Raw genomic sequence first — 19650 nt, forward strand, 5'->3', positions numbered from 1 at the left:
GACCCGTGGGCCCAGGTTTGTGATCCACAAAATAACTAGTCCATGTAAGTAACTTAATAAATATGAAATAAAGCCTTTGGAGGCAGGCAGCACATGGCATTAGAAATAGCATACCCTCCTGAAACAGCCAGACCTGTCTAAATCCCATCTCCATTACTTACTAGCTTTGTGTCCTGGGGCAAGCTTACCTCTCTAATCCCAAGTTTGACCAGTCAAGTGAAGATGCCTGACATACCAAATTTCTAAGATTTGGTCACACTTGTGACCTACCTGATGTAAATATTTATGGATTCTTCGAATGAAGAATTTTTTTTAATCAGAGATTTCTTTAACATTTTTTCAGGATATAATGTGAGTCAAGGTTTAAAATAAAGGTATTTCCTCTGTTCACAGGTCATTTTCAAAAGAGAGTGCATTCTGCTGGAAATTGAAACATGGATAGCCCTCTGCTACAGTTGAGGTCCTAGCCATACTCATAAATCCTCAATCTTCTGTTACAGAGCAGATATTAACAATGAGCTCCTTTATATTTCTGTCCATGCTAGCATATTAATGTCACAGGACAAGCATATACAAAGAGGTTTGGGAAGTCAAATATGAAGTTCTTGATAAAAACACATATTTTATGGCTGCTTTGGGGGCACATTTTCAACCAAGAATATTGAAAGAACAAAGAAACCAGGGAATGGAAGGAAATCTACAGACATCTGTTCCAATGCAGAACTAATACTCAAAACTGTGCAATCTCAGATGTTCACTTCCTTGGATAGATGGTTATGTTATTTTATTCATGTTCTTAGAGACCCAATGTGAAGTAAACTGAGGTATAAATTTAGTGCATAAGGAGTTCTGTCTCACATGGAAATTTACTATTTATTAAATATTTAATACCACTTACTCCTTATTGAAGATTTCTTCAACTGTGACCACTCACAATTTTCAAAATGGATTCCTACTACAAATCGTTTTGTAAAGAAATGGACAAGAAATGGTTGTGTTCTTTGATTTAAACCTTTCAAACATTAGAGAGTCCATCAATTGCTTCCCCTTGGATTAGAGGTTCAAGTTGAAAAACAAAATTATAATTCTTTCTTATAATTTCTTTACTGAATTATATTTGATATATAAGAAGCTGTAGATATTTAATGTATCCAGCTTAATGATTTTGGAGATGAGTATACACCTTTGAAACCATCATAATTATCGATGTCATAAGCTTATATGTCACCTCCAAAAATTTCCACCTGTTCCACTTTGTGCTTTGGGGTTTGGGGATTGTTTTTTTTTTTTTTTTTCATAGTAGGAGCACTTACCATAAGATCTACCCTCTTGGTAAATTTTTAAGTATACAGTACAGAATTGTAAAACATCACCCTATGTTATACAGTAGATCTCCAGAAATCATTTATTTTGCTAAACAGAAATTTTATATGCTTTGACCACCACTTCCCCACTTCCCTCTTCCCCCTTAGCCCCAACTTAATTACTTATGCCTTTTTAAAAAGATTTTATTTATTTATTTGAGAGAGACTGAGAGAGCACAGAGGGAGAAGGAGAAGTAGAATCCCTGCCAAGCAGGGAGCCCGATGTGGTACTAGATCCCAGGACCCTGGGATCATGACCCAAGCTAAAGGCAGACACTTAACCAACTGAGGCACCCAGGTACCCCACCTATGCTTTTTCATGCCTATTTATTTCAGTGAAGAGAATTTTAATCATGTTAGACGCCAGGTTGACAATGAAGGGTAGAATGGAGTTTCACAGACTCCACTAGGCAGAGATAATTTCAAATCTGCTTATGATGTACATATGTAGTGTGGTGTGATGGAGAGGACCCAACTCATCGTCACTGTGTTTAAACTGTGACTTAAATCTCAGGTTTGTTATTAAGTGACTGTTCTGTGACCTTAAATGATTAGTTTTAACCTGTAGGTCTTTTCTCCTTCCCAGACCATTCTTGTGAGAGCTACAGGAAATAATGCTTATCACACAATTATTGTGAGGCCCAGCAACTGGTAAACACTCAGAGTATTTTAGTTATAGCTTCTTATCTATAAGGTAATAAAATTATCTGGTAGGCTATTTGAGACCCCTTGTTTTCATACATGTCAATCTATAAGTACTGTTTATAGACATATAATCAAAGCCATTTATATACTCAATACCTACTTAAAGTGGTGGTCATAGTCATGAACTGTGAATGAATATGCATTTTAAATTTTTATATTAAAAATGGATGGATAATATGTGATATCTTGTTAACTAATAAATAATTATAACTAGCTTTTATCATAAAGTTGATAACTTAATCCTTGATATTTTAATTTAAGGGCCATTATAATCCTATTTTCAAACTAATAATCTGAGTGAATTTATAGAAGGAAGGCAGTCTTAGTGTTCAATTCTCTAGCCCTTATTTGGGGCTTAGAATTTTAAATTCATCTAACAAACATTAATTGAGCTATAAGCACTGTGTTAGTTGGAAATAAAAAATCTTAACAGTGTTTGTTATATTTTTGACAATTAGATTTTTGGGGTGCCCACAAAACCCTATGTAGTGAAGATGGAAATCTACAATAAAACCATAACAAAATGTAGTACTTTCATAATGCCAGTATTAAGGCAAAGATGAAAAATGCCATTGATATGAGATTATTTTTCTCTTAAATGTTGCTTGATGCTAAGCAGATTTAATACAAAGGGTAATAATACTAGATAGAGAACATCTAGAACATATGACCTTAAGAATTGATAATACCTTTTTACATCTTATTTCATCTCAAAACTTAAGATTTACCCTTTCCTTGATGTATGTATGCAATCAAAACATTCTTACCTCCATCAAATATAAGTGTCATCTATTAGCTCATTGATGTAAAAATCAGCTTAAAAATAAGCTGTAATTTAAAAAATGCAAATTCTGAGGACAACATTAGCTAAAGGGCTGGCCATGGCAAAAGAGATAATCTGCAATAATAGAGTAAAAAGATGAAAGAAATTTCTGAAAAAAAACATGAAGAAAGAGGCTTCAGGTAAGTTGTGTGTGTGTGTGTGTGTGTGTGTCTCAGGAATTACCCAATTTGGGAAACAACTGAGCTGTGAGTGACAACCAAGAGGATAAACAAAACCACATGTGTAAAACCCCTCTGAAGAATAAAAATGTTGCAGAGATCCAGTATTTCATCAATAAGCTCTCAGCCCCCCCCACAAAGTAGACTTGCTGACTCAGGACAGGGTGGTTGCTTTCTGGACAATAACAGTTGTCACCGAGGTAAGTGACAGACCACCTTACATGCTTTTTTTCGTCTTCATTTCAGTCCAGACAGAATTTGGGACTGGCTGATTCGTTGGGTTTTTAGAAAAAGAAATATCCTCCAAATTAAAAAGACATCTTCCGTGGTCCATCTCTTTCTTAGGACTTGAATTTTTTTGTAAAACATAGGCAAATTACCTCTTTTCTCAGCCAGCCCTTTAGCTAAGGGTTTCCTCAGAATTTGCATTTTTTTATTAAAGCTTATTTTTAAATTGATTTTTACATAAATACCAACCGCTCCATGAACCAAGGAAAGATCTCCTACTCTTTGACATGAGGTATCATTTATCTTAGGCAATGGGATGTAATGCTACTGTTTCAGACACTGATTAGTCCTCATTCTGAACACATTTAAGCCAGTTTGGCTTCAGAGCTGTTCATCACTCCAGTGAAAGAAAGAAAGAGAGGGAGGGAGGAACAGCTGAACTCAACTTCAGGCAATACTATTGAAACCTGGAGTGTTCCTGTGTATACACAGATCAGACATCAACTCCCAAGACATACCAATTTTTTTCTTTCCCCCGGATTATAGAATAATCTTGCTTTGGTCCAAATTCTCAACATGACCACAGGGAAACTAGGGTAAATCTCATGAGACTCTGTGTTCCCTGTGTATCTAGAAGTCAGTAACTTCAGAGAATGGGTCTCTTTCTGCATTTTCTCAGTCTGTTGCTAGAATGAAGAAACTTGAAGGTGCTTACGAGTGGCCAACAAGTTCTGTAATCAAGACTTCATAAGGAATACAAAGCATACTACTGAAAGAACAGGGAAGTTCATTCTAACAGGAAACCCAACTACTTGGTGAGCTCCAAGCTGATGACTCCTTAAGGAAAATGTATTTATTTAAAAGTCTTTATTTATTTGAGAGAGAGAATGAACGAGCATGAGAGGTGGGAGGGTGAGGGGAGAAGGGCAGAAGGAGAGGGAGAAGCAGACTTCCCACTGTGCAGGTGCAGGACTCAATCCCAGGACCCTGGGATCATGACCTGAGCAGAAGGCAGATGCTTAAGTGACTGAGCCACCCAGGCATCCCCTCCCTAAAGGAAAATTTAGAGAGCAGTCATTTAGTCTCATATATCCATGTATAAGAATGAGTGCATATAAAGGTTCACATAGCAACTAAATCTCTCTCAAAAGAAAAGTCCTTAGAGTTCTTGGTATATCTCTCTGTTAATTGTGCTGGTATGTTAAATAGAGTTTGGCACAAGAAAAAGAAATCATTATTACTTCAGGTGTGAAGACCACTGGATATCAACTACAGAGTTGAAGAACTGAGTTCTAGGCAGGCATGAATTCCATGAGATCAGTGTCCACTGACAAAGGCTCTTAAAAAAAAACTAGTAAATCATTCCAAACACTAGAAAAAGGCAATGGTTTTATTTCCTTTGATCTAAAGCTGGATTAATTTATGCACAAGAGAGAAGACATACCTAATGTAGTCTTCTGAACCCACATGACTCAAAATGTCAGAATATACAGGAGGCAATGCAAAGCTAATCAAAAAGAAAATACTGTAAAAGGCCACTTCATCGTTTTAGTGAATCCCATTGCCATTTAGAACCACCCCTATAATGACCACTGTTGGGTTTACCCAGAATCCCTTCCCCCTCTTTTACTAAGAGTACCTGGCTTTTCCTTATTGCATGACCCTCTCCTACTCCACATGCTCTCTGTGGGACAGCCAATCTTGGTGTCCAGCCCCACCTGCTCAAGGAGTGACGTATCACTCAGATTCACAAATCAGCAGATATTCTTTTCTTAACTAGAGTAATTTGTTCCCAGATTGGCATACAACCCCAACATGGCCAAGTAGAGTGTATCTTGAAACTCGATGCTGAGAAAGACAGGATCTCTCTTTTTTATGGTGGGAAGGGTCCCAAGCAATGACCACATACTTTGGGCTACCACTGTCTGTCTTTCCTAATATGTGGCTAAAGCCTTTATGAAACAAACAAACAAACAAACACCAGAATCCAGGTTCAAATGGAGATTCCAATAGGATGGTGGTGACAGTATTCAGACCCTTCAGTCCATTATTCAAGGATAATAACACATCAAGAATCACATATGCAAGGATGACTCAACATCACATTGTGTCTTGAGACTTTAAGATTTAGTACTATGACAATTGTACCACAGGTTTGCCAACAACATGTTCCATGTCCCAATAACCATGATGACATCCTCTAGAGATAGTTTTGTTTTGCTTTCCCTTAGCTGCTGATGGCAACCCAGCCCGAGGTAGCCATCTTCCCAAAAAGAAACTTAATGTCCTCTGAAGCTGGGAGTAGAGAGAGAACATGGATACATGGACCTATTTATTCAAAATCAAAGATTTCAAAGCATTCCCTCACTTAGGTTATGTCAACAGATAGGTCAGCAGCACCACTCTCCTATATGAAGAACATAGCCCATGGAAGAAAAAAGGGAATTGTAATGTCTGCTTTTTTTCTCCTCAATTATCATGGGAAATAAATATCTCAGTCACTTTAGTTACTGACTTTCTCAGTACAATGAAGAGGACATGACAGAAACCCAGACGTGATCTAAAGGTTGTGAACAAGATTCCAAAATGGCACACATCCCAATGAGGACATGCTCTATCCTAACAGCCGCTTCATACTTTTCATGCATAGCCTTCACGTGGCTTTGACTTTTAGTTGCAGTCTACCTTTGGGTGTTACTTGTGACTATACATGTGATCCCAAATCCAACAAAATAGACATCACTATTTTGATCCTGGGGATTAAAGTAATTCCATGAAGTAATTATGCAAATTCCATGGTGACTGACCCAGTCTACTTAACCAAAGTTTACCTTTTCCTATCCAATTCTGAAGGATTCAAAAGGAATCTTGCCTTCTGTCCTACCTAATAATGCCTTAACACAGAGCCCATTAGAGCTTTCCATCCAGTTGCATAGAGCTAAGAAAGTTAGAAAAAAGAGGCAAGAACTCAACTGTAGCTTCCAGGCTGTATGTTGGGGAGCACTGTTGACAACCAAGTCATAGCAATATATTTCATCTATTTCCCCTCTTTCCTAAAGCCATGCTTCCAATGACATACACATGCTAAAAAATGGAAAAGACAAGTATTGCAAAGTGGCTAAAACAGTCCCCTGTCCTACAGAGGCTTCAAGGAGAAATTGCCACTGAAATTTTATTATAGCCTTTTTTATGGCAATTTCTACCAAGGCTATAAAAATGCATCATTCCCTTCAACCCAAAAATTCCACTCCTGGGAATGTTTCCTAAGGAAATAACTCAACAGAAGGAAAAACCAAGTGCACAGTAATGTTTTTTGCCACTCCACCTAAAATTGCAAAGTATCAGAATCAATCTAAATGTATAACAGTAAGGAATTTTCAAGTAAACTATTGTGTATAATCCAGTGGAATATTACACAGCCATAAAATTATAATTATACTGTCTTGATAGAATATTCAGGGGAAATGCACAAAATGTTACATTCATTATTATGATTACAACTATGAAAACTAATAAGGTACTTTTATATGAATATTAGGATAGAATATAAAAACTAAAAGTAATCATAGTCTACCTATGAGGTCAGCCCATCAAAATTAATTTATGTTGTGTTATAAATCAACAGCAGCAATGAAAAGAGTCTGCCTTCTCCCTCAGGGCAGAAAAATCAACCTTAGTTAGCCATTCATTTTTCAAAAACGCTCTCCCTGAGCACCTGCTCTAAGCCAGAGTTCTCCCAGAATTAGAGATACATTCATCTAAAGTCAAATATGCTCCAGCCAAGATTTTTCTTCAGCTTAGTCCCATGGGTTAGGAAGTATTTACAGGGCTTTGTCACCTCCTGTTTCAGTAATTACCACATTTCTTCAAAAACTTGATGCTCATCTCCCTTCCCATGATCACTATCTCTGACACTGAGCTGCATTTTCTCTTTGACGGCATCTTAAAATCACCATCACCAGTCATGATGAAGTCATACCTATATGCATGTATGCAAACTTGGTCACGGATCTTCATATGGTTGTCTTTTTAGTTGAGCTATTTGTGTTGCTGGTGACACAAATGATGAGTTTCCCTGAGTCATTTAAAACTTGGATGATTATTCAATGTTAGGTAAAAAGTATATATGCAGAAAGGCATAGCTACTGAGCAATGAGAGAAACCTAATAGCAGTGGAGCAGATCTCTTTGTTAGAGAAATGACTGCATTTCCACATCGTACTGCAATAACAACCAAATTATTTTACTTGTCTTTTCTTTATTCTACATGCACAAAGATGGTAAATGACAAAAGAAAAACCTAAGTCTACATAAGCCTGAAATGGTCTCTTGAGAATGTAAACTAAAAAAATTTTAGATATAAGATGGACATTGGGGAGGGTATGTGCTTTGGTGAGTGCTATGAAGTGTGTAAACCTGGTGATTCACAGACCTGTACCCCTGGGGATAAAAATATATGTTTATAAAAAATAAAAAATTAAACATGCAAAAAAAAAAGATACATGGTATCATAGTCTAATTGAGAAGCATTATTTAGAGTGTTCTATAAAATGATGATACCACTTAAAAATCAGCTGCTACCAAAGACTCAATCAATGCAGTCATGGACAACACCATCCAGTGATGACCTGCCTTCCTTTTATCTTTAACCATCTCTCCTCTCTCTGGTTGTCAAAAGGATTTCCATAATTTGTCATATTTGTGACCCCAACTGGAGCACTCAGGGGCTAAGGTGAAAAATACAGCAAAATTAATATTCTCCAGCCTGGACATGAGCCCTCTAGATGGGAAGTTCTCTGGGCAATTCTATGGAAAACCGCAATCTGTGGGAAAAAAGTATTTAGAAGCAGCATATTTGGGACACCTAGGTGGCTCAGTGGGTTAAAGCTTTTGCCTTCGGCTCAGATTATGATCCCAGGGTCCTGGGATCGAGCCCCACATCAGACTTTCTGCTCAGTGGGGAGTTTGCTTCCTCCTCTCTCTCTCTGCCTGCCTCTTTGCCTACTTGTGATCTCTGTTTGTCAAATAAATTAACAAAATCTTAAAAAAAAAAAAAAAAAAGAAGCAGCATATTTTTCTTATTGTTGGTCTAATAAAATTGGGTAATAATACTATCACCCCCAACAGAGGGAATCCTGAAGAAATCTGTCACATCTAGACTACAACAATCATCTAGAAGATCTGACTGTGCTTGCTACATTGATGATCTGGCCTGTTTCAAGCAGGAAGGTAGTGTCACCAAACTGATTGGCGCTTCAGGGGAGTGAGGCTTGAATAGAACACTGTGTGTCCCAAGGTGGTCTCCTACTGTAATTCCTTGGACCTGGAAGTCCATTCATTCCTCTACCTTATTCTTAATTCTAGCTAGAAACCCCTGGTGAAATCTTCACCAGAGCAGAGGCATTTTTGTACCTTTTTTTCCTTCTTTCTTTGCCTGTCTTTCAGTGGGCAGAAGCAGAGCTTCAGAAATCTTGTATCAAGCACCAGCCAGGCCAAACAAGGAGAGACTCCTAATGGAAAGAAATGACATTAGGAAAGGGGAGAAAAAGTGAGTTATAGTTATGACTGATGATAGATCAGCAAGCATATCCTGCACCTCATACTATGGCCAAGTATGATGACAAGGCTCAGATGCCCACAGGAAGGAAACTTTTAATTCTTCAACACTGTTGGCCTTAAACCTTGACTTGTAGAGAAATCCCCAGGAGAAGCTTAGCAGTTCCCAGGACACAACATATGCTACAGTACTAGGGCACTGATTGCCTCTGCCTGGCCCTGGCCCACGCTATACAGCCTGATCATCAGAGCCTTGGTCAACTCTCATCTCCCCTCCTTTTTCTCTTCCCACTCGGCAAGCATGCTGGCTTTTCTCCAAAGAACTTGTGCGGATGTTCATAGCATAATTGTATTTGCATTTTGGGGGAGATATTTCTGGCAGCAGCAGGAGAATATACTGGGAAAAAATACTGAAGGCAGAGGTTGCAGTCCAGAAGAGAAGAGGGAGTTTTAATGCAAACCAGGGCTGCCCTGGATCAATGGCAATGGAAGTAGATGGATTCCACATTAAGAAGGAGCACACTGCCTCCCACTAAATGGCTGGTTTGCAGCACAGGTGTCTCCTGGCCTTCAGTCCTAACCTTGACCTGTCAGGAGGGGATGTCCTCTATTGTTCATCATGCTTCTTTTACCACCCCCTTTCATTCTTACACTTGTTCCTTGACTCTCACCCTTAACTCAGCTCCTACCTCCCTGTTAAATCACCTTCACACCTGGCTTCAAGACTTCCTGGGCTTCTGGGAACACGGAGGGGATAAGGGTCCAATATTTCTGCAAGGGTTTTTAATCTGCAATTGAGATGAATCCAAGAGATTCATGCTGGATACTGAGTTGCTTGAATTTACTTAAACCTTGTTCTGAATTATATCTTCCCATGGAAATGTTAGTATTCAGACTTGTGGATACCTATGATTTTATTAGGAACAGGTTTTTATTGAAAACTGTATGGTCATTGAACAGTATAGGCTTATTTTATGTGTACTCTGAGTTGGTTCAAGCAGGAATACCCATCTCAATTCCTCACCTGGTGGAAAATGGAAATACAGCACTAAGTTTTTCCACGTGGTTGGTTCTACAGGAGACCCTGTGGATTTAGGGGGGGAGAAAAAAAAAAGATTCTTGATCAAATAAATTTAGGAAATGCTGCATACCCTCATCCCTTTCTGAAGCACCTTTGCTGTTCCCATTATCATTTCAAAGGCTCTGGGAAGTCTTACATTAAATAAAACTACTTAACAGAGCATTTCCCAAACAGTGCACCCATTAAAGCCCCATCTAAACTTGGAAAATCTATTTAGCCTGACTGTGCATTGTTGCTTCTTTACAGTGGAAGTATTGGACCTTACTTCCTACAGAAAATTCTAGAAAGAGCTGACAAGCACAATTAAAAGTCACTTCGCAAATGGGAACTTGCTGGCCCTTAAAATCTTGGAAGCTCCCAGTTTGTGCCACATATAGACCATTGTTCCATTGTTCCATGGCCTTCCTTTCCCAAAATAAGCCAGGGTCGTGTCTCACATTGAAAGGATGAAATCACACCCTGGCCGTGGCAGAGTGAACTTAAGAGGGGTAAAAGGAAAGAGACAGACAGAATAAGATCTGCCCTAGAATGAAGTTTCCTGGGAGTCTAACGGGGCTTGCATCTTATAGGCCCCTTAGAGAAGACCTAACCACATTATGATATTATCATATATTTTCACAAAATTTGCCAAAAGGAAATTCTTCAACTGCAATCATTTAGGTTACTGTTTCTTTCCACTCTGATTTACCATCTGTTACATTTTCCCCCGTGTTGGGTAATGTTGGTGTAATCGTGAATCATTTTGGTTTTTGGCTAAGTTGAGTTAGGGACACACTGAGTTTGGGTTTACTAGGATATGTTTACACAGCTTCCAGTTATTTCTGTTGAGTTGTGATCAGTCATCCCAGAGAAGCAACGACATCCAGAAATACTCCTGCAGCTTACTCTGCCGCCCTACCCGACATCATGATCTAAAGCAGGGTGAGGAACGAGTGTGTCTTATCGATGACCCAGCAGCACAACTATGTGGTTTGTGAAAGGAAAACAAGCTTTGAAGTGTAGGAAGCCAAACACTAATTTGTGTATTTTGAACACAGAAGACTCCATTCTCATTAATGCATAATCAGAACTGAAATTTTCTCCTGTCAAAAAAATCTACTTGGTTATGCCACGTCCACAAATATACATTCCACCATATATTTTTCCTTCTTTGATGAGAATCCTTTTTTTTAATGACATTTACCAGGAGTTCTGTATTTGTAGGGCACAAACCTACAGGAGTTAAATGTTTTACGCATCCCAAGATATTCTAGTATATCTTAGAATATCCCTCGCATAATATCCGGATAAAATCTAGTGACTCTAGGTGAAATAGTGCATAATATTGTCACTGACCTAGTGACACAGGATGGAAAAAACATCAATGACTTGTTAATAAGTCATTGCATGTGACATAAGATTCATTTCATTAGAATACTTCTAGCTCAATGCAGTATACCAGCAATTTAAAATGAACTGAACTACTCTTGCTTATTCTGATTTCAGATTTATTTTATATTATTTCAGAATTACAGGTAACACCAAAATTCAAATGTGATAAAAAGGAGCCAGAATGTAAGCTGAAAGAGAATACTGGCCGAAGTTCCAATATCACCAAAAGTCTTAATTATATTATAATAGAAACTAAAACTTGCAGATCAGTATCATGACCATGAGGACAAGAATTATATTCGACAGTCCCAAACCAGAAAAAGAAAAGCAAAGACCAAAAGAATGTTGTAGAAAACACAAATTTGCAGTGTTTAACAAGCATCATCAGATGAAATAATATTCCCGATTAGACAGCTTAAGAAAACTTCAAATGTCTAAAATTGTAAAGTTTATATACAAAGCAGAGCTTAAAGAGGTTTCTCCTAATTTCACAAAATTCCTAAGCATAGCTTTACCAATAGAGGGTTGCTAAACTGAAATAAATGTTTCTAAACTATTAGTAACACAAATCAGTTTTGAGTCAACCATGCTAAGGAAAAAAACTATTATTGATCTACTTTCTCTATAGAAAATGATACTTAAAAATTTATTGTCATTTGAAGAGGCAAAGAGAATGCAACCAAAAATGCAGCAATTATAAAAGTGCATCGGGATGTTAATAAAATTGTGTTATATTCCAGGACTTTGTGACTATTTGGGCATGTGTATGGTTTTTAAAATGTGTCACATTTAATTTCTCATCCTAAACAAATATTTATTTATTTTCATACCTAAGTTAAAGTTACCTTCATAACTTTGTATTCTTTTTCTTATAGAAATCTGCCCAAATCATAAAAGGCTCAGACCCCACACAATCTGGCCCGATCCTGATTCATCCATCCTTAGACTTTGGCAAGTGAATTTATTCAAACAAATTGACCAGTTGGTTATTTGATAGCATTTACATATTGATTCAACTACCAGTGAATTTAATGAAAATGTATTCCATACCTAGACCTCCTATGAGAAGCTCCGCTGAACTCAAATCACATGCTGGTATTCAAACTGTTCTCTAAGACAAAGAGAGCTGAGGGTAGTAAATATTGCTCTTTATTCAAGTTCTATCCATTGGAAATGATTCGATGGCATGATTTAGACATAAGATTTTTGAAGATATATATACAAAGTTACATGCATCTCAATATAATCCATTGGTTACAGAAGCCAATTTCATAAAGAAGGGTTTCGAGCATTCACTCATGATAACGTTCATAAGTAAGGTGAGGTACAACTAACATTTGCTTTGTGGCCTGTTGCTTCAATGCCACCAAAAGATTAATAGAGGAGGTTGAACACACTGAAAGTGATCATTTGTCTTTCCCTGCGTAGAGCAAATCTGCAGATTGAGAGACTCCAGGAATATAGCACTCCCCCTCTCTGCCCACCACTACACACAGAGATCAATAACCCACTCTCTGTGCAGCATTAAATACCTAAGTAGAGTGTGTGGAGTTTGGGAGATTTGAAAATCTTTTCTAGGGACTTCACTAAATTCCGAACAGCCTGGGCTGTGACTCTTGGAAAACTTGAATTGCTTGCTTCCTCTGCTATCCCCAATCTCTTCTCTACCACAGCAAAAAGACTAAAGAAAATTAAAGAAGAGGGCGGGGGGAAAAGAAAACTAAATATCCAACAGTTCAAAAGGACAAAAGAATAAAAACAGGAGGGGCTCCTGGGTGGCTCAGTGGGTTAAACCTCGGCCTTCAGCTCAGGTCATGAGCTCAGGGTCCTGGGATGGAGCCCCACATGGGGCTCTCTGCTCAGCAGGGAACCTGTTTCCCCCTCTCTCTCTGCCTGCCTCTCTGCCTACTTGTGATCTCTGTTTGTCAAATAAATAAATAAAAACTTTTTTTAAATAAAAACTTTTTAAAAAATTTTAAAAAGAGTAAAAATGGGATAAAATATATTAAGCGGAGATTAAGATTCTTTTGTTTTCAACCTGACATCCTCCTTAAGTGTTACAAAACATTGAAAATAGGTACACTGTGCATCCCATCCACAACCCTTAGTCTTTGTAATTAGCTGGTAGTACATGCTACTTTCACAGAAAGTGAATTAAATAAGATGAGGACTTGGCAACAATGCAGCGACACTTCCATTTTCATTGTTATGTTGATGAGCAATTCAAATGGCTGTAATTAAAATAACTCTGTAATTCTATTTTTAAGGACTGGTTTACTGTCAAAATTAGAAATATACATAGCAAGAACAAGGAATGTGACATGGTCAATACCATAAAAAGAAACAATTTTTTTCATGATGCTATCCTACAGTCATGCAGGGGGAAAAAAATAACTGGAAAGCATATAATATGGTCCATTTTCCAGCTAAGTTCTTTGCATTTCCTACTCCATATAATATAAATTATTTTTGAACTGTTCTGAATTCCTTTGATGACAAGGGTATCCTTAGCCCGGTAAGTACTTGTCCTTGACTTGGGAATAACACCACGTTAGCCATGTGCTAGCAGGCTGTCTTTACTTCTGTGGCAGTGTGAGCTGTGAGTGTTTGACTCAAAGGGATGGTAGTGGGAAGAGTAAAGACTGGTGCCATTTTGAAGATCCTGAGCAGGAAATCCACTATCCCCAATTAGATAAAAGAAACTTACCACCCAGCAGCACCATAGCTGTTGTCTGAAATATGCAGAAGAACTGACCCTGGGCATCACAGAGCTTTTTGGTCATTCTAGACAGAGATTCTGGACTTTGGGCCCAAGAATCATCATTTATTCCAGACTCCCTTCCTCCCTGCAGGAGAATCACTGGGGCCATCTGTCATCTATGGCTGCCTCTTTCTTGCCTTGGTCTACAGAGGAGCCAGGCGACAGCTTGAGACAGCTGAAACAGAGTCACATAACAAGACGGGCATCAAGAGGAAGAAAAGATTCCCCCAGCAGAAGGTGATGTTCCTGTTACAGGAGAGACTGTATAATAACACATCCCGACCATAGCAATGATCACTATTATACTGCGCCAACTCAAGTCACAACACGTATCTATCAATGTCAACTTGGCCTTCCTAGTCTGCTTCCGAAAGAGCAAGAGACAATCACAGTTCTGACAGCCATCTATCATGTCTGTTATTTTCCTGTTTTAGCAAGACAGGGAGAAATGATGACCTTCAAGCTTTGGTGAAGTGGAACCTTTCTCTCCATTATTTTCTCTCTGAAGAAGGGCTACCTCACATTACTTATCACTTTTTAAATGTTTTGTCAAGTCCAAAGAACTACATAAATGGATAATATTATTATAATCATGATCATTAATATTATGTCACTGTGTAAATCCTTAGTTTTTCTTTAGATAGGTTCATATTATTCCAAGAGAAAACATGGTAAAGCTCTTGAGACCTAAAACTTGATCTATTTCTATTGACTTAACCTTAAGACATCCCAGTTTCTACTCCTTTTATTTGTACTCACTTGGATGGAAAGCAAATACACAAGACCATAGTTTGTATAAATTCTGCCTTTAAAGGACTCACAAGCCAGGAAATTTATTAGAGCTATGAACATAGGCTCAGGACGTCATGAGAGTCAAGAAAGAGGAGTTTCTTCCTTTCTTGGGGTCTTCACATATATTGTTCCCTCTGGCTGGGGGCACATTCAGCTTACTCTCTGCCTGGATTACTCCTGGATATCCTTTACATATCTGCTTAGATGGCACTTCTCCAGAGAAGCTTTCTCACTTCCATCATTTCAGGTAAAGTCTATCTGTTGGGTGTTCCCTTTCACAGGACTTAACAACATGAAAATAAACTAATTTATGATCACTTGATTGATGTATCTATCCCCTACTGGACTGTGATTGTCTGCCTTACTGTTACATACCTAGCATGTAGAAAAAGGGAAAAAATGTATCTGGATGTCTTAAAAGATAAGTGGACTTCAGCAAACAAGCATGGAAGCCAAAGAAGGAATGGTTTTCCAGAAAGAGAAAAGAACAAGGGCGATAGGTGATAAAATTGGGAAAACAGGCAGGAAACAGATAATGAAGAGGTGACATGCCAAGGAATTCTAACATAATTCTATGCGTGCTGGGAAGCCACTAAAGACATAAGCAAAAAAAAAAAAAAAAAAAAAAAAAAAAGGTGATATGATACATATTTTAGAAATATGAATGAGAATGGAAGGGTATGGATGATACCTGGGATCTTGGTTGAGTGACTTGTGATAAGAGTACAGTGCACTACCACTAATCAGTATTTCAAATAGGAGGTTGGGCTTGGGTCAAAGACTATTGTCGTAATTTTGCACTTACTGAGTCTGAGCAGCCTGTGGGTCTTCCAGTAAGGAAGTCAATAATCCAGTTGAATAAATGGATTGAAGGCTCAGGAGAGAGGAGTGGGCTTGAGCCAGAGGTTTGAAGTTCTCAACAAATGAGTGGGGATTGACACCACAAAAGCAGAAAAGAGTGACAGGGAGCAGGGGCAGAATGAAAAGGAGAGGGGCTGGGTGCAGATCCCCCAAGGAACACTAGCTCTTGAACTATCTTGCCCCTTCTATCCAGCACACCACTTGCCATCCGCTCCTGGCTTAACACTCCACCCCTTGCAGACCCTTCCTCATCCCAACCCCCTGGCCCAGGCCTTCAATATCCTTCCCAACAACCCAGGACTCGTACTTTCTATAGGGAAATAAAATTCCAATTCTGAAGGCCTCCAGGAAAGTGAGAAAAAGCAAAGCTGTAACTCTCAAGATGGTGGCATGAGCACGAACAACATGGCTATGCTAGTTTGCTGGAGCTGACAAAATAGCACCAGCTGAGTACCTTAGCCAACAGAACCCCTTATCTCACAGTTCTGGAGGCTAGAAGTCCAAGATCAAGGTGTTGGCAGGGTTGATTCTTTCTGAGGCCTGTGAGGAAAAATCTGTTCCATGCTTCTCCCCTTACTCTGGTGCTTTCTGGCAAACTTCAGTCTTCCTTGGCTTATAGACACATCACAGCTTGATCCCTGCTTTCATGCTCCCAGGGCATTCTCCCTGCATCCACATGCTTATATCCAAATCCCCCCTTTTTTATCAGGACACCAGTCATATTGAATTAGATCCTACCCTAATGATACCATTTTAACTTAACTTATTACCTCAGCAACAGCTTTATTTCCAAATAAGGTCACACTCTAAGGTACTAGAAGTTAAGACTTCAATATAGGAATTTTGAGGAAACACACTTTAAGCCATAACAACAACTGACCACTATCCATTTGTTTTTTTTTGGATGGCAGAGAAGTTATTTCTTTCATAAGGTGATATACAAGGAAGTGCTCTATGAACTATAAAATGTGAAAGGTACCAGAGTTACTACTTTTGACAAGATGTTAGTAATTTACATAAAGACCATTGCAAAATTGTTAAGGGTGAAGCAAAGGGCCCTTCCTAATCCAAATGCTGAGTTATGGACACCCTGAGATGGTATGATCACTATGCCAAGTTTTTAGTCCTTTCTAGGCAACAAAAACATGGGATCAGACTTTTGGTAGCTGTTCTATCACTATTTTTAGGCTTTGTGACTGTCTACACTGTCACCACCATAGGTTTTATAATGGCTCTGTATAAAATGAATTTATTCAACTCTGATGATTTAAAACATAACTGTGAGGATTGTGGCTGTCAGTCCTGGACTATTTGCTGAGGCATCAGATTGGGCCAGTGCCCCCAGAAATCATGGGGTCATTGCTTGGCACCCTCCCCCACCCCGAGCAACTGACTTTCAGTGGCAATCATTTCACAGGTCACAGTGTGACAGGTGTAGGGGCACCCCTGGGTGCATGCACAACCCCACACTCCAACCCCAGCCCGATCGCTCCATGTTTCAGAATTACTGCATTTAATGAAACCCTGCGTTATGCTTTTTATTGGCTTCAAAGCTTCTTCCCAGCATCTTAGGACTGAACTTGTAGAGACTGACATGCCTCTAAATCCCATTCCCCACCTGAGAAAAAGGATCAGAAGCTTAAACTTCCTTTTGATCCATATGGCACAATGTTATACTCAGAACCATCAAACTGATACTTTGCTCGTTTCTTTGAGGGTATTTTCATTTAGAAGTTTTGCAAAAGAGAATCATAAAAAATCTTTTTACTTGTATGCACCTTTGCACCTCCTCCTACTCCAAAACCTATACCCACATATCTAATTTCTCCTTCACAACATAATTATCTGCATAACACTTTGCATGGCCTGATGTGAGAAAATAATCCCTCTTAGTCCCATGAGGTAGCTACAGCCCCTGGGAGCCTCCATCCAGTCGAATGGAAGGCCACAAGGAAGGCTTTCAATATTGGGATGTTTTTATTTATTGTTTATTCTATTGGGACAGACTCAAATCAGGTAATTTGTCAACCTCAATCTAAATGGGTGGGAACCAGAAGTTTTCTTGCCTTTCATTTAAATTCCTTCCCCTTCTTCTTTCTCGGGCTAATTCCAAAGTTATTCAGACTCTCCCAGTAGTCTGTAGAAAATGGCCCTATATCAGAATTCCCACCTTGCTAGTCACAAAACAAGGACAGTAACTGCTTTGGCATAATACCTACTCCTCAACTCAGAGCCAATGATGCTATATGAAATTTTAAGTGCAGAATTCTTAAAATTAAGCTGCTGCCAGACCAGAGAGGACAGATATTGTGAACCACTGAAGAGAGAAATTACAAAGGGTTTGGGTTGGCTGCGTTCAGCTGGGTTGATAGCTGTGGGGCACAGGGAGAAATGCAAGGAAGTGGTGTTATAGAAAATGAAAATCCACTTTTATAGAAAAGTAGGAGGTCAGGGACATGGGTGAGGGGGGATAGAAAACCCCACAATGTCCAGAACAGCCTAATGGAGTGAGTTGGGTCTTAGGGGCACAAAGGGATAGGAATACAAGATTTCCTAGTGGCTGATTTGTGAGGACATTGGGGAGGTCATCGTGTCCTCCAACCAAAAGCCAACAGAAATAACTAAATTCAAAAGTCTGACTGGAGGCAACAAGACCAATTCTACAAAAAAGGGTTTGGAGAAAGAGCAATAACAAGAGGGAGATGTTGTGAGGGACTGAGGTGTTTCGGAACCAGCCGGGATTTGTAGAAATGAGCAGAAATGTTGTCTCTCTCCCCTGGGAGGCACCTCACTCACACTGCCTTCAGCTCCTCCTGCTATAATGGTGGCTGGCGCCAACCAGCGTCCTGCACCCAGAGGGACATCCAGGGTCACTCTCATTAAGGATCACCTTCCTGCCTGGGTCTGTAGCCTGCTTTTGTATCAACTTAATAGAAAATAGAAAAATCAGATCTTACTATGGATGAGGCCAAGATGTCAAAAATAGGTTTTACTCCCTGAGGCTCTTGCAACAGACTATTTAGGGGCTCCATTTCCACTCCTGCAATATTCTCATGCCTTCTTCCTACCAGCTTGAGCCATGTGAAATCCCTTTTCAGCCACTGTGGGAGAGGAAGCCACAGTGTTAACTGCTCTCCTCTTGAACCTTCTCAGAAGGTGAATCAAACCAGCAGACGAAGAGAAGCGCTCGGTGAGGTGAACATCTGCTGATGACTCACCTTGACCCTCTCCAGCACTTACCTCACATTGGACAGTAAGAGCCTGAACTCTAGACTCAAAACCAACGCCTAGGTTTGCACTTGGCTTGTTTAAATGCGCTCATCTGGCACAGGAGGGGGTCAGGTGGGGCGGTTTCCAAAAGCAAGGAGAACCCAGAGGTAACATCTGTGACATTGAAAGTCCCTCTCGCAGCCTCCGTTTCCTTCTTTTTATTCATGGGATAATGGCAGCCAAGCACCAATTTGGGATCTGCTAAAAATGGGACAAGAGTGTTGCATTTTATTTGGTCTTGGATAGATTAAATACAGTTGAAATGAATCAAAAAATAGCAGACAGTGAAAATGTCCCCACAGAGTTTTCCCTTTTTTCTAAATGAAAAAGTGCAGAAGGATTAAAAGCTTGAGCTCTGCGGCGCAACATAGATGCTACTGACCAATAAATCAAAAAGGTAAAGGATGTCCAGAAAATGCAAACATAAGCAACTGGACCATCCAGATGAAATGCTGCCTCCCCTCCCCAAAAGAAATGGGTTGTCAGGCACTGCCTGGCTCCCTGCTCAGACTGCTTGTTCTCCGTTTTCTCTGTCCGTGGGCTCAGTACAGCCCACACGCTGGCCTCATCCTGGTCCACTGTGGAGAGGATGTGAGAGTCCTTATCGAGCCCACAATGTCTGTTAGCAAAGTCTTTCTTTCTTTCTTTCTTTTTCTTTCT

Source organism: Mustela nigripes, chromosome 4 (genome assembly GCF_022355385.1).
Source record: "Mustela nigripes isolate SB6536 chromosome 4, MUSNIG.SB6536, whole genome shotgun sequence".
Classification (NCBI taxonomy): domain Eukaryota; kingdom Metazoa; phylum Chordata; class Mammalia; order Carnivora; family Mustelidae; genus Mustela; species Mustela nigripes.